The 13,856-nt window shown below is 36.2% G+C and overlaps 1 protein-coding gene across 4 annotated transcripts in view; it reads left to right on the top strand.

The window, feature by feature from the left end:
- LOC129725894 (muscarinic acetylcholine receptor DM1) overlaps positions 1-13,856 on the top strand; it is a 297,734-nt gene that overhangs the window by 156,207 nt on the left and 127,671 nt on the right. For all 4 annotated transcript variants that reach the window (XM_055682291.1, XM_055682292.1, XM_055682288.1 and 1 more), the window contains one exon: positions 2,460-2,505. The gene's annotated coding sequence lies outside the window, so the exon portion shown is untranslated. The remainder of the gene's footprint in view (positions 1-2,459; positions 2,506-13,856) is intronic.

Below are 13,856 nucleotides of genomic sequence, written 5' to 3'. Positions count from 1 at the left end.
TTTAGTCATTTTCGGCTGTTTCCAGAAACCGGAAGTCAACATCTTAGAATTCAAAATAATGTCTGTGGTCGATTCTAGCTCCTGTGTATCATTCTGGTATCGAAGCATCTTATATCGGATGGAAATCGGCTGTCTTTTTGGCTGTTTTAAGAGAGCGGAAGTCGCCATCTTGGATTTCAAAATGATATTTAGAGACAATTTCTGGCCTCTGATCGTCATTCTGGTTGAAGAAACACCCATATTGGGTGGTAATTGGTCATTTTCGGCAGTTTCCCATTCACCGGAAGTCGTCATCTTACAATTCATAATGTTGTCTGAGGTCGATATGTGGCTTTAGTGCATCATAACAATCCCGGAAATACCCATATTGAGTGTTATTTGGTCATTTGACACTGTTGTTTAGGAACCGGAAGTCGCCATATTGGATTTCAAAATGGCATTTGGAGACAATTTCTGACCCCTGAGCATCAATCTGGTTAAAGAAACACCCATATTTGGTTGTTTTCGGGTCATTTTCGGCAGTTTTCCAGTCACCAAAAGTCGCCCTTTTACAACTTAAAATGTTGTCTGAGGTCGATTTGTGGTTTCAGTGCAACATCACAATTTCGGAAATACCCATATTGGGTGGTATTTGGTTATATCTCGTTGTTTTTCAGAAACCGAAAGTCGCCATCTTGGATTTCAAAATGATATTTGGAGACAATTTCTGGCCTCTGAGCGTCATTCTGGTTAAAGAAACACCCTATAAGGTGATGTTTGGTCATTTTCGTCTTTTTTCTAGTCACCGGAAGTCGCCATCTTACAATTCAAAAAGTTGTTTGAGGTCAGTTTGTAGCTTCAGTGCATTATAATAATCCCGGAAATACCCATACCCTGTTTTTCAGAAACCGGAAATCGCCGTCTTGGATTTCAAATCGGCATTTGGACACAATTTCTGGCCTCTGAGCGTCATTCTGGTTAAAAAACACCCATATTAGGTGGTATTTGGTCATTTTCGGCAGTTTTCCAGTCACCGGAAGTCGCCATTTTACAACTCAAAATGTTGTCGAAGGTCGATTCGTGGTTTCAGTGCATCATCACGATTTCGGAAATACCTATATTGGGTGGTATTTGGTCATATCCCGCTGTTTTTCAGAAACCGGAAGTCGCCATCTTGGATTTTAAAATGATATTTGGAGACATTTTTCGGATGGAAACCGGAAGTTTCCATCTCAAATTTAACAATGGCGTCTGGAGTCGAATTTTTTTTTCGCTGTCAAAAACCTCAACATATCAAATTTGGTTCCATTTGCTTGATTATTTCTCGAGATGTGCAGAAATTTGTGTGGAACCCCTTCTTTCAGAAGAAGGAGGGGTGTCGAAACATTATAGACATCTTTGTTACTCCTAAAAATATTCTCCAGCCGAGTTTGGTTAGTTCTCGAGATGTGCAGAAATTTGTGTTTCACTTGTTTGGAACCCCTCCCTCACATAAAAGGGAGAGGTGTCGAACCATTATAGACTTATTTGTTACCTCTAAAACCATTTACATGCCAAATTTGGTTCTTTTTGGTGGATTGGTTTCCAAGCTGTGCGAAATTTGTGTTTCTTTTGTATGGAACCCCTCCCTTTTAAAAGAGGGAGGGGTGTCAAACTGCTATGGATATATTTGATATCCCTAAAAACATCCTCCTGCCAAATTTGGTTTCATTTGCTTGGTTAGTTCTTGAGATGTGCAGAAATTTGTGTTTCATTTGTATGGAACCCCTCCCTTTTAGTAAAGGGAGGGGTGTCAAACTATAATGGATATATTTGTTACCCCTAAAAACATCCACCCACCAAATTTGGTTTCATTTGCTTGGTTAGTTTTTGAGATGTGCATGAATTTGTGTTTCATTTGTATGAGACCCCTCCTTTCTAGAAAAGGGAGGTGTATCAAACCATTATGGACATATTTGTTACCTCTAAAAACATTCACATACCAAATTCGGTTGTATTTTCATGATTGGTTCTTGAGCTACGCGAAATTTGTGTTTCATTTGTATGAGACCCCTCCCTTTCAGTAGAGGGAGGGGTGTCAAACCATTATGGATATATTTGTTACCCCTAAAAACATCCACCTGCCAAATTTGGTTCCATTTGCTTGATAAGTTTTCGAGATGTGCATGAATTTGTATTTCATTTGTATGGGACCCCTCCCTTCCAGAAGAGGGAGGGGTCTCGAACTATACTAGTCACCTTTCTCGGCCCCTAAAGCCCCTATATACAAAATTTCACGCCGATCGGTTCAGTAGTTTCCAAGCCTATAAGGAACAGACAGACAGACAGACAGACAGAGCTGCATTTTTATATGTTTAGAAGATATGATGAGATGCGGTAGTTTAGTTCTAATACTTTCAAAATATATATTATGGATGCATACATAAAACAGCAGTTGTAATGTGAGGCTCTACAACTCTATTTATTTTTCTGTTTTACAGATAACTAGAACAAACTCCTGCAATGATGACGGTCATATGTTATAAGGTAATACATGTGCAGTTACAATATGTACAAAATTTAAATCAAAAATGTGAGAATCCAAAAAGAAGATTTTACATTTTATTTTATACTAAAGGTTCCAAAATTTAAAATCATTTTTTATATTTCATTGCCTATTACGTCACATTTCACATCTTATACTTTGATTATCATTTTAAATAATCAATGTCTTACAACATACCATACAACATAAATTTTTTTAGAACATATGGAGCTGAAAAACTTTTAGTTTGTTCCTCTAATGAATTTAGCTCGACGCGTTGTGTTATATGCAAAAGTATGGGAAGTCAGCATAGTCGATGTCCAAGGTTCCGAGGTTCCCTCCTACGTAACAATAACAATAAGTAACGTAGACTCAACCACCCTTAAAAAGTGGAGCTTAGTTTCTTAGCGCCTTTTGCTTTTATCCTAGCTTACTGGTGTCATCGGAACAATTGTTTGTATGAATTCCCCGCATGATTTTAAAGTATCAAAAGTTATTCATAGGTTACTTTAACAAAAATAAAAAAATAACTTTTTTGTGTTAAGAGAAAGAGGAATGGTTTATTCTGCAAATTTTAGAACATGTAGATGTATGAATCTTTGCTTAATAAATGAGATTCTTATCTTCATTGGATACATAGTTATAAAGTATTTTATATAGAAGTTACTTAAAATTAAGTTTACAGGCAAAGATGTTCTAGAAGCTTTTGGTGCTTGACAAAATTTGTGATTTTATAGCCTCCATAAATATCTAGACCATTTCATCAAAGCACAAAACGAAATAAAACACATATTTCATGGAAATCTACAAAGAATCGTGAATCTATATATGAAAATATGCCAAAGAAAAGTTCTAGAAATAAGAATCTTTTTTCAAAGTGTGTTTTTGTGTGCCCAACGATTACTTAAAACAACGTTTACCTGTTAAAAGTAACTAACAAAAGTTAAGTACGAGAAACTAAATTTTAAGTAATTTTTTATATAAATTATTCTCTCACTCTGTACTGAATCAGGATAAGATACTTGTTTATGTAACAAAGTTTCATAAATTAATATGTTCTAAAGCTTTGCAGAATTTTCATTTCTTTTGCTCTTAACACAAAAAAGTTATTTTTGTTTTATTTTATGTTTTAGTAACCTTAGAATATGTTTTGTTACTTTATACGGGGCATTCATACAATTTATTGTGTGTCAATAAAACTAGTATTTGGTGAGTAAATGAAAAAAGTTCATAAAATTATGCAATTATTCGGTCTGTGTAGAAGCCATTCTTTCTGTGCTTCTACAAAGTTGTGTTTCAGTGTATTTCCGAAACAAGAGCAATTAGAAGAGAAATGTCATCAGCAATGTTTTTTTTGACAATATTATCTACAATTTGCCAGAAGACACCATTTCTCCAAAATGTAAAACTGAAAAGTTAGATAAAAACGAACTAAAACTTGTTGTTATTCTTTGAAGCTTTTTATATACTAAATAATTTAAGAACAATAACTCGTTTGTTCATAAGAAGTACTAGTTAGTTATTTGTGGAGTAATGACAGGTGATCCCATATGAAATGGGTGAAAATGCTTAGGAACGCTTCTGAAATGCAAAAAAAAACAAAAAATTAAAAAATGATCATAAATTTGATTCAAATTAATAAATTAATTGTATGGAGAAGAAAAGGTAAAATAGAAAATGATTTTAATTCAACCAATTGATTGAAGAATAGAAGCGTTCTGAAAGAAAAGGGCAAGGCGGAAAATGATCCCAAATTCAGCGAAAAGTGGATTGATAGATGAATGAGACTAAAGACAAAATTTACTCCGAATTGAGCCTTTTTGAAAGTGCCTCAATGACCTCTGCTAACGAAAAAAAAAAATATTAAAAAAGAAACATACCTTAGAAGCCAAATTTATCCCAAATACAACGACAACGACGCTAAAACCAGAACAGCTGTAGATTTTTTATTGTAGGCCAATATTTATTTACCCCCTCCCCCCCTACCGTGGACAAGCGTGGATATTTGCGTACCCCTTACCCCTCTAAGTTGTCCACTTGGAATGTGGACAGCCCTTTATCCACAAATCGTACACCTAAGTAAGAATCCCAATTTCAATAACGAATGAACAAAATTAAACTATATTTCTTATACGGGTAAACCAAATACGATCATTCAATCAAAGGTAAACCAAATGCGATCATTGAAAGTAAACCAAAGAAAATGAGAAGAAGTAATAAGAAGCGAATGGAAGAGAAAAGAAGAAAGAGAAAAAAACTGGAGGAAGAGGCAGCCAAAAAAAGTAACAGAAAGGGACAAAAAGAAAGAGAGAGATGTAAAGAAAAATAAACATAGAGAGGTAAACAGGAGAGAGAGAGAGAGCAAGTAGAAGGCTCCAATAACATTCCAAAACTTGAATATGACCCTCGGGGAATATCTTAAAATTTCAGCAACCAACAGAAAAATCGCTCAGTATGAGTTTTGGGCATCTCAGGTGCTTTCATTTGCGCCTGAGAACACCAATATCGGATAATGCATTCTGGAAGAACGTTGTATCAGATTATGATATAATAAGCGTTGCAAAGCGAGCAAAAAACAAAACATTTCTCCTCTTTTCTGCTTGATAATGAGACATATGCTACGCTTCGCAAGTCATTTGCACACACGCTTTCGAGATACTCTTTATTCTACATGCACAAGCTGGAGCAGCAGCCAACGTGCACCAGCACGCAAAAACTCATTTGTCTTGATAGTCAGCAGGGCTCAACATTTTCGAAACAAACCAACGAAACTGATTATTTCACGCTGTCATTTCGTTTCGAACAGTTTCATTTACACTTGATTCCTTCCGGTTGCTGTCATCGAATAACTTCTTTTTCTCTTTATCGTCTGTTGTTCATCGGATCGTTTCAAATGAAACCGATGACTATTTCAATTGACGGAGAGAGAGACTCTTTCATTTTCTTTAGCGTCTCCATTGAAATTAGCACTGTATCGCGTCGTATGATGATAGTTTTCTAATACCGCAAGCCGCAGTTAAACGGTAATGGCATCCAATGAATACGTCACTCAAGTTCTGATCAATATTTCGGAATTTTTTTTCGCTGTTGATCACTGGCGCTGCGTAACCACCTCAGATTGTGAAACTTGTGACTTGTTGGTGTCCTCCGTTTCATATTGTCACTTTTTTTTTCTCCTTCTTCCACATATTTGTGCGAAGTACTGTACGGAAGCCCCCCCTCTCCGTTAGCGCTCATTGTCATTTTCAATTGAGAATAGTCATGTGAGAGTGACGGTGATAATATTCTCTTTCAATTGAAACGCATGTGTATCACTTTCTAGCCCTTCAGTTGTCAAAATCAAAGCAAGAGCTTCCGAGTAGTTTTCATGTGGCTCACGAAGAGCTTGAGAATGATACAAAAGCTTTTCAATTGAAAGCGACGGGTCAAAGCGTCACTATAACCTGATAATTGTCAATTGAAAACGACTTTGTCAGGCTCTGATAGTCAGTGACTGTAAAAGTGTACGCGAGTTCTTGCTTGTGGGTTGGAGTACTCGACTAAAGTTGTTCGACTAGGAGGACAGTGGGGCGAAACATCTGTAAAGTATGGTATCGGACTGCTTTGGTATATTTTTTTACAGCAGTCTTATAGCGAATTTCTTTATTCCACAGGGTCAGTGTAAATAAAGAAACGACATCGCGATTTACGACACAAGTAAGATAAGAGATGCCAGATATTTGTTTACGAACTAAGCAAGTGCGGTGATGGGCTTAAACTGAAAAATGCGCGTGTTACGGTGCGCTTTGGTTAAAATCAAGTAAATTTAGAAGGATTTTGACAGCAGTTAAGTTGGCTCCAAGTCAAAAATAGGTGAGCTGATGGAATGAAGAAATTCGCTATAATGCAAAACCAGCCGAAAAAACCGTTACCGAAGTAGTCCGATACCCTATTCGAAATATTTTTTCGTCCCTCCGCAATCATCGCAATACATTTTGAAACAATTGTCTTCGGTTAGTTGTGCTTGCGAATAGAGGAGGCGACGCGAGAAGAGAAGTAGACGCGAGTGTGTGCAGATGATTTCGGGAGCGAATGCGAGCAAGGAAGATAGCGAAAAAGAACGAGAAATAGCTTGGATGGAGAATACTCCAGTGTGTGGTATCGGTAGCAATTAGAACTTCACTTGAGGTGTTGCATGCTGTTTATGAGCGAGACTAACAACATTGGATATAACACATATATGTGTAACATTCTTACACATACATACGTATATACACACATACACATACATACCACTATTATTCATTTTGCGTTAAAAGTTAAATGTTTTATATAAGAATATTCTTTGATTAATATTTCAAAATCAAAGCCACTAATCGAAAATCTACTCGGTGGCACTCTGGGGGAGCGCAGTAGCTTTCATTTGCGTCTAGGATCATCAAAATCGGATATTGCGTTTTGTAAGCAAGGTGCGTTAGTATTTAGTGTCACATACATACAGACAACATACATACTAGAGTGGGGCGTCGTTGTATGGAAATACTTCAAGGTATACAGCCCCAGGGTTGTATGAAATGGTGACGTGGGACTAAACATTGTAATTAGGGGATTTTTTGTTACAAAATATACAGAGTCTGCTGACAGAATCAATGTGTTTGCTCAGCGACTGTACGTATTTTTGATTTCAGCCTCCCCTGAAAATCAATTTTTGAAATATAATCGACAATACTCGAAACAATATCATTTATATCTGACGATATTATGCCTGTAGTTTTTTTGTGCAAGCAACATGTATTTGACAAAGTACAAGCATATCGTGCTTGTTGAAGAAACACCAGGAATTTCTCGTAATGCGTCAAAGTCAGAATTACCTCTGTATCCTCAAAAACCAAATCCAATAATACTTACGTTATCATAATGAATGGTTTTGCCTTATTTAACTCTGATTAAATCAAATCTATGATATGGATCTTACTTTCAAAATAATATGGAAGCCCTTACAAAGGTTCATTAATTGGCAAACATAAGAAGATTTTTTTTTCTTCATAAAACATAAGAAGATATTTTAAACAAAATTAGTAACAAGTTCCAGCGAAAAATCGTAGCAATCAACAATTCCATTTTCGTTTTTTGCTTGAGAATTTTTTTTCATTTGCCTACAACTACATTCGCTGTATTACGATGACAGCTAATATACGTTTATTACGGTAAAGCTTAGAATAATAATATATCATATAACAATTTTGAAATTTAAAAAGAGATTCTGAATTATTTTTAGTAAATAAACAAAAAATTCACAAGCATTCGCAGGCTCTTACTCTTCTATAAATGTATATAGTTAGGAACTCGATACTATCCGGTCACGATTATTTAGTGAATATCGAAGATAAAATTGAATAAATGTCCGTTGCAAAAATTTACAATTCTTGTCGAGTAATTTATGGTAATCATATTTATGAGATAAACTTTCAATCACCATCAACAGCAGCATTGCAGTTTTTCCTCGATTGCACACGTATAGAAATATACGAACAAAAGTGTACCACTGCAATATGACTAGTAGCGCTGCAGTACAAATAGAAGTGTACCGCTGAAATGTACGAATAGAAGAGTACCGCTGCAATCATAGACGACGAGAGACCTGCGGTTCTTTACTCAACTGGTACAGTTGCTTTTACCGGCATGTTTTCTTTCAAGACATCAGTATTACTCGTCACGTCAGTCAGAATCCCATCAGAAGTAACCTCTGCAACACGTTGTAGATCCTACCTACGCTTAGAATATTACTCTAAATTTGTTTGCTCAATCCAGCTGAGTGTATAAACTCGATACGACAGGTTACTTCTGATGAAAACCCTCTTGACGCCGGGACACTGCACGTGTTGGCAGAAAAAATGAGATTCAGCATTTAATTCGACATATTCAACTTTAAACAGCTACAGTTTTTCTCAAGGCCCTTCCAGCTCTTCAGTGTCTTCGGCGAAGTCAATAGGCATCTTAAGTACTTTACTACAATGTTATGTAGTGCATTGATAAAGCATTACTGTTTTTTGCATTTTTCGACCGATGTTATAACCTTTGTTTTAGTATAACACAGGTAAAATACAAACATTTGCTTTCTTGCAAATGAATGCAAGCCATGTTCAAAACACAGACTTATCGCTTTATTGAAACTAAATGAATTAGAAGCTCTACATATGTTCGCGCCATCTCGTTCAGATGTCGGTAGCACCCTCTCGGAAATCAATCAATCGAGGGATCCATGTGGATGATGAGATGCGTGGCTAACTAATGATGGCCAACGCTTAGGTACCATTACATCTTCGGCAAGCTGGCTATTTCGAGTTCCGCATCTTCTGCATATCTGACATTTGATAAAAAACATACTGAATATCCATACAAAAATAATATAAAAGTAAGTAAGTATCGAACAATTTTTCCGACTCAGCACTGGGGCGCAGGGTTCGTTGTATCCTACAACATGCAGAATGTGCCAAAAACAATATCGATATCGAATTCTCTCAACGAATACTAATCTAGTTGATCAAGATCGCTATCAGCCCCACAGGCTAGCGTGCGATATTGTTTTTGATTAAGATATAGGATAATCGCTCCATTATTCACCTCAACTGCTAGGTGCACCTATATTCATCTTATTTCTTTTATTTGCCCAATTTACCGTCTAATTTCTACAAATTTTTGAAAGTAAATCTATTTGCTTCTCGATTTTGTCAAGTGGTTGAAAGTTTTCCGTTGAAAATATGGTAAAATTTGCCGATAAAGGCGTGATTAGATGAATATAGGTACTGAGATGAATATAGGAGCGATTACCCTACCTACTCAGTTTGGTGTTCTTATGCAAAATGTCAGAAAGCGAGCTATCGTCGCACTGTGGGGCAGAACCCAGAAAAGTCGCGACAAAATTAAAATAAAATGAAATTCAGTTTTCATGCCTCATTTTATTTTCTACTTGCAGTACACATGTTATCGACTGGAAATCATGATAATTCACTTTGAAAAATAATTTAGAAAATGTGCTATAATATTGTGAAAGTGAAGATTTACAAGGCTTATAAAATGGATGAAAAAAATTTCGCAGATATTTTTCAGTAGGGCATGCAAATACTTAGAAATTAATTAGCTAACTCATATTATCCTCATAAAACAGAGTATAAACTAATAGGTAATGTGATTTTAAGACAGTTTTGTTGAAAATAGGTTCGTAGGAGGCATAGTGTGTTAAACAAGTTTTTTTTTGTAATTTTTCCTCATATTCGGCAATATGAAAAACATAAAGTTCTACGTTGTTCTGCTATGACACTATTGTTGTACTAAAATACAAGGTATAGACTAGTACTAAACCAAAAATCAGCTGCTACTAGTTGCGACTTACCGAGTAATTCGAGTTTTCGCAACGATTGTTTTCATGTCAATTAATGTAAAAAATCGTTTATCAGCAGGTTCCGTATCGATGTTTTTCCTACAATAGGTTTTGCTGAATGCCGGTGTATGCAACACGACCATGATTGTGTTCGGGGGTCTTTCGAAACTGACGTCCAGTAGTATGAAGACCCCTCGGAAATAATTATTAGTACTAGGAAACAGTTTGTTATTGGGTGAACTTGAACAGTGTTTTAAACAAAAGTAAGCGTTTAGTATTCATGTTAACTGGCATAAAATTAAACAAGAGGAGCTCTTAGAAAGGGAACATGACCAACTAATCTTTAATTGAACAATGTTCCTATTTGAAACATTTTATCACAAACAATAACATTAAAACTATATTTTATATTCTTTCTCAAATATGATTACACATCATAGGTTGACAAAAAACTATACAAAGGCAACTACAAACCTTCAATAATTCATTTCATGATGACTCGAAAGTTCGAATATATCTGAAAATGAAACATATGTACTTAAGTTTCAGTTATAATTCATTACTGAAATTTTGGGTTTATGAATAATGAAAATAATATTATCTCGTTAACGGTCAGTCCTACAGTTGTAATATGTTCGACAACTTTAAGTCAATTGATGATATAAACAACTTTTCCGAAGAAACAAAATGGCTAACACCATTTATTCAGAAGATAGATGTCAGCGCCATCTGTATAAAAAAAATTTAAGCTGCCTGAATACATTTTTCAAGAAGATGTTTTCACGGTGAACAACATTGCCGAAGGTGGAACACTGTGGAAACAACTGTTAAGGAGTTATGAGGTTTTGTCGCGCCAACGGACCAATTCGCGTCGTGAGCACAGTTGGCGTCGCCTTTTATTCACTGGCTAACAGTAAGAATCTAATCTGTCATCGAATGGTTTTTGTTTTTTTTTCTCACTTTTCATATCACTTTTTTTAAGAACTCTACCAAGTATATGTATTGGTTAAATATGTGCAGCCAAATAGTTATGTAGCTTGGCTCAAACCCGTTGGTGGAGGTCACGATTGCACATGGTCACGATGGGATCACTGTAGCTGTCTTTGATTTTTTGACGTAGAATTACGTCTTATGGAGACATTGTAGGATAGGAATTGAAATTTCGAAAACATCGAGAGCGTCACGAATTTGAAATGCTTATAACTCAGACAGTTTTCAATAGATTCCCTTCATTTTTGCTGCAATCGTTAAATATTGTACTATAGAAAAATGTAGAAATTTGGTTTAATGCGTCAAATGTATCCCTGTGCCTTCAATAAGCTTCAAAAATTTTTTCGAATCGTTTAAAGCCAATTGAACAATGCTCCTCTTCAGAAATACCAATGATTTCAAAACAGGAGAGAGTAGAAACAAAATTACGGGCTCAGACCATCAGATGGATTCACCTCAACTGAGTGTATTCACTAACCTTTGGCAAGAACTGCATTTACTCAAGACAAGCTGTCATAATTTTATGTTAACCTTACAATTGTGTCTAATACAAAACCTCTTTGATTTTTTACACTAAATTTCCGATAATGTGAAAAGACATAACATAAAAAATCATTTGCGAACAATAATGTAAGTGTTTTTTTTAATGAATGACAAACGGAAGATACTGTTACACATACAAATCGCAGAACACTTATTATGTTTTATTGAAAAATGTAGCAGATTGAGGCAATAAACGGTTACTAAATCTGCATTGTAGGCTGCAGATGAATGCGTTGCTTAAAATGAATACTGTTTTCCCACTGAATCGTATCACGGAATCGGTGTCAAATAATACTAAACGAGCCTGTTGAAAAGAGCATACCGATGCAAATCGGAGCTCAATGTCATCCCATACCGTAATAAGGCTCAGACCCAGCATACCCGTTCTAGAATTTTAATATTCGCTTACAGTTGGTTGATCGATTTTATTTGCCTATTTCGATTGAACCCAGGACATACGATACGGGGTGTGTACGTGTACGTGTCGTGATCGAATAGCGCAGTGCTATTATTTGTTTGCTAGGCTTGTACGATTGAAAAGAAAGCGCTTTATCAGCAAATCGGTTTTTACCGCATTACAGTGGAAACCAAACATGCTGACGAGAGAATAAAGTGCTCCGGGTTGTAACCATTTGTTCTTGGAGTTTTTTTCTTCTCCATACTCAAAGGTAAAAGAATGTAAATTTGATGGGCTGGTGAACTTCTTCCTAAAACTGTGATTTGCCTTGAAAGGAAATAAACTTTTTGCGTTTACGCGTGTGTCAATACCGAAGCCGGGCCTGTTTCTTCGTCATACACTATGCACAGCAGATCCATTTTCCGTAGTTTCCGGTACTATAAGTGACAGCTGCTAGTTGGTCTGCATATTGTATGTGGCTGCTGCATTATTCCTTTGTTCTGGACACACAGAGCTGGACGGCGATGTTGGGTATGAGATTTGCAAATCTCAGCTGGTGAAGCTGACCCAGCTGGTGAAGATTCTGCCAGCCTGTGCGGTGCGTTTCGTTCGTGGAAAGTTTAGTGTTGAAGGAAAGGATCTACATGATGTTACCTCTAATCTCCATTCCATTACCGGAATTAGTGAAAGAAATGTCTAAGCGCTCGGGGGTGCATGAAATGCTTTGTGTATTTGCTTCACTTGCGCTGTGTAAGTAATTTGAGTGGTGCTTCGAATCCGTAATTGTTGGTCATTAATGTCTTGAAATTTTTGAAATCTTTGCTAAAATATTAATATCCCAAAATGAATTATTTTGAACTATGTATGTGTTCCATGAATATTGAAGCTTTATTTTGACCCAATTTGGTCAATTAGTTCACGCGTAAGGAAAAGTTTTTGTACTCTATCACTGAATAATCCGATGGAGTATTATCTGGTAAATGGGGTGCGTAAAGTAGTTAGAATCTTGTTTTCTTGATTTTCGCCACCGTGCTACCGTTTGTTCTTGGTACTATTAATCAGATGCTCCAATAAGTTCGCATAACATTTGTTATTGATGGCTTATCTTATTTGAAAATAATCAATGAAAATTATCCCACGCGCATCCCAGAAAACCGATGCCATAACCATGCTGGAATTTTTGAGCTTCCCAGCGTATTTGCGGTCATCATCAGCTGAGGTTGGAAAGGCCATATAAAAGAAACATACCTTGGTGTCCTTGTGTTTATGTAAAATATTAACTAGTTGGGAATCGAATTAGTACTTTCGCTCAAAAATAAAAGCTTACTGTTTAACTAAAAATCAATATTCTTAGAAAATGGTCCTGATAATTTGGTTTCATTCCAAGAATTCAAAGAAATTTTCTTTTACCTCAATCAGTGATTAAATTGGTTTTGTTTATTCGATTGAAGATTCCATTAACACTAGAACTTAAGTTCATAATTCAGTTCTTCTACACTTGCCATAAACACAAGTTCTTTTCGAACAAGAAACAGAAAGTCTTTTGTAATGAATTATAACATTGCATTGCGTGCATGAAACGTGTTTGAGTTCGACGTTTGGACTGCGGCTTCGACATTCAGAAAGTTCAATATAGAATTAAATCCGGTTACCGTGACGTAGTGACGTTGTATGGAAAACGTTTTATTGGGCACTAGTTTTTTCGCAAGCTCAGACAGCTTCAGTGCAATATTCTATATGGACATCACGTCCCATTCAGCATAAAATACCCAAACGGAAAATCAACTCATCCTCCATCCATTCATGTTCTGATTCAGGTCAGGACCCAGGAGTATCGCAATTGGTGCTCTTTTGTGTTAAAACGATGTGAGCTTTTATTCGAGAGTTAGAGCACCGAAGGATCACAATCCGGATGGCTAACAAAGAACATGCCTTGGCTAATATTGATAGTTTTTCTTTTTCAACCATCTATCGTGCGAGTGGCTGAACCGTACAGGTTTCCGAGCCATTCAGCTTAACCAACTCAGCATCTTATTCACCGAGTGTGTGCTTTCCGCATATAA

This window comes from Wyeomyia smithii, chromosome 2 (assembly GCF_029784165.1).
Source record: "Wyeomyia smithii strain HCP4-BCI-WySm-NY-G18 chromosome 2, ASM2978416v1, whole genome shotgun sequence".
Taxonomy (NCBI): domain Eukaryota; kingdom Metazoa; phylum Arthropoda; class Insecta; order Diptera; family Culicidae; genus Wyeomyia; species Wyeomyia smithii.
Note: the sequence above shows the minus strand (reverse complement) of the source record. Positions and strands in the feature narration are given on the sequence as shown.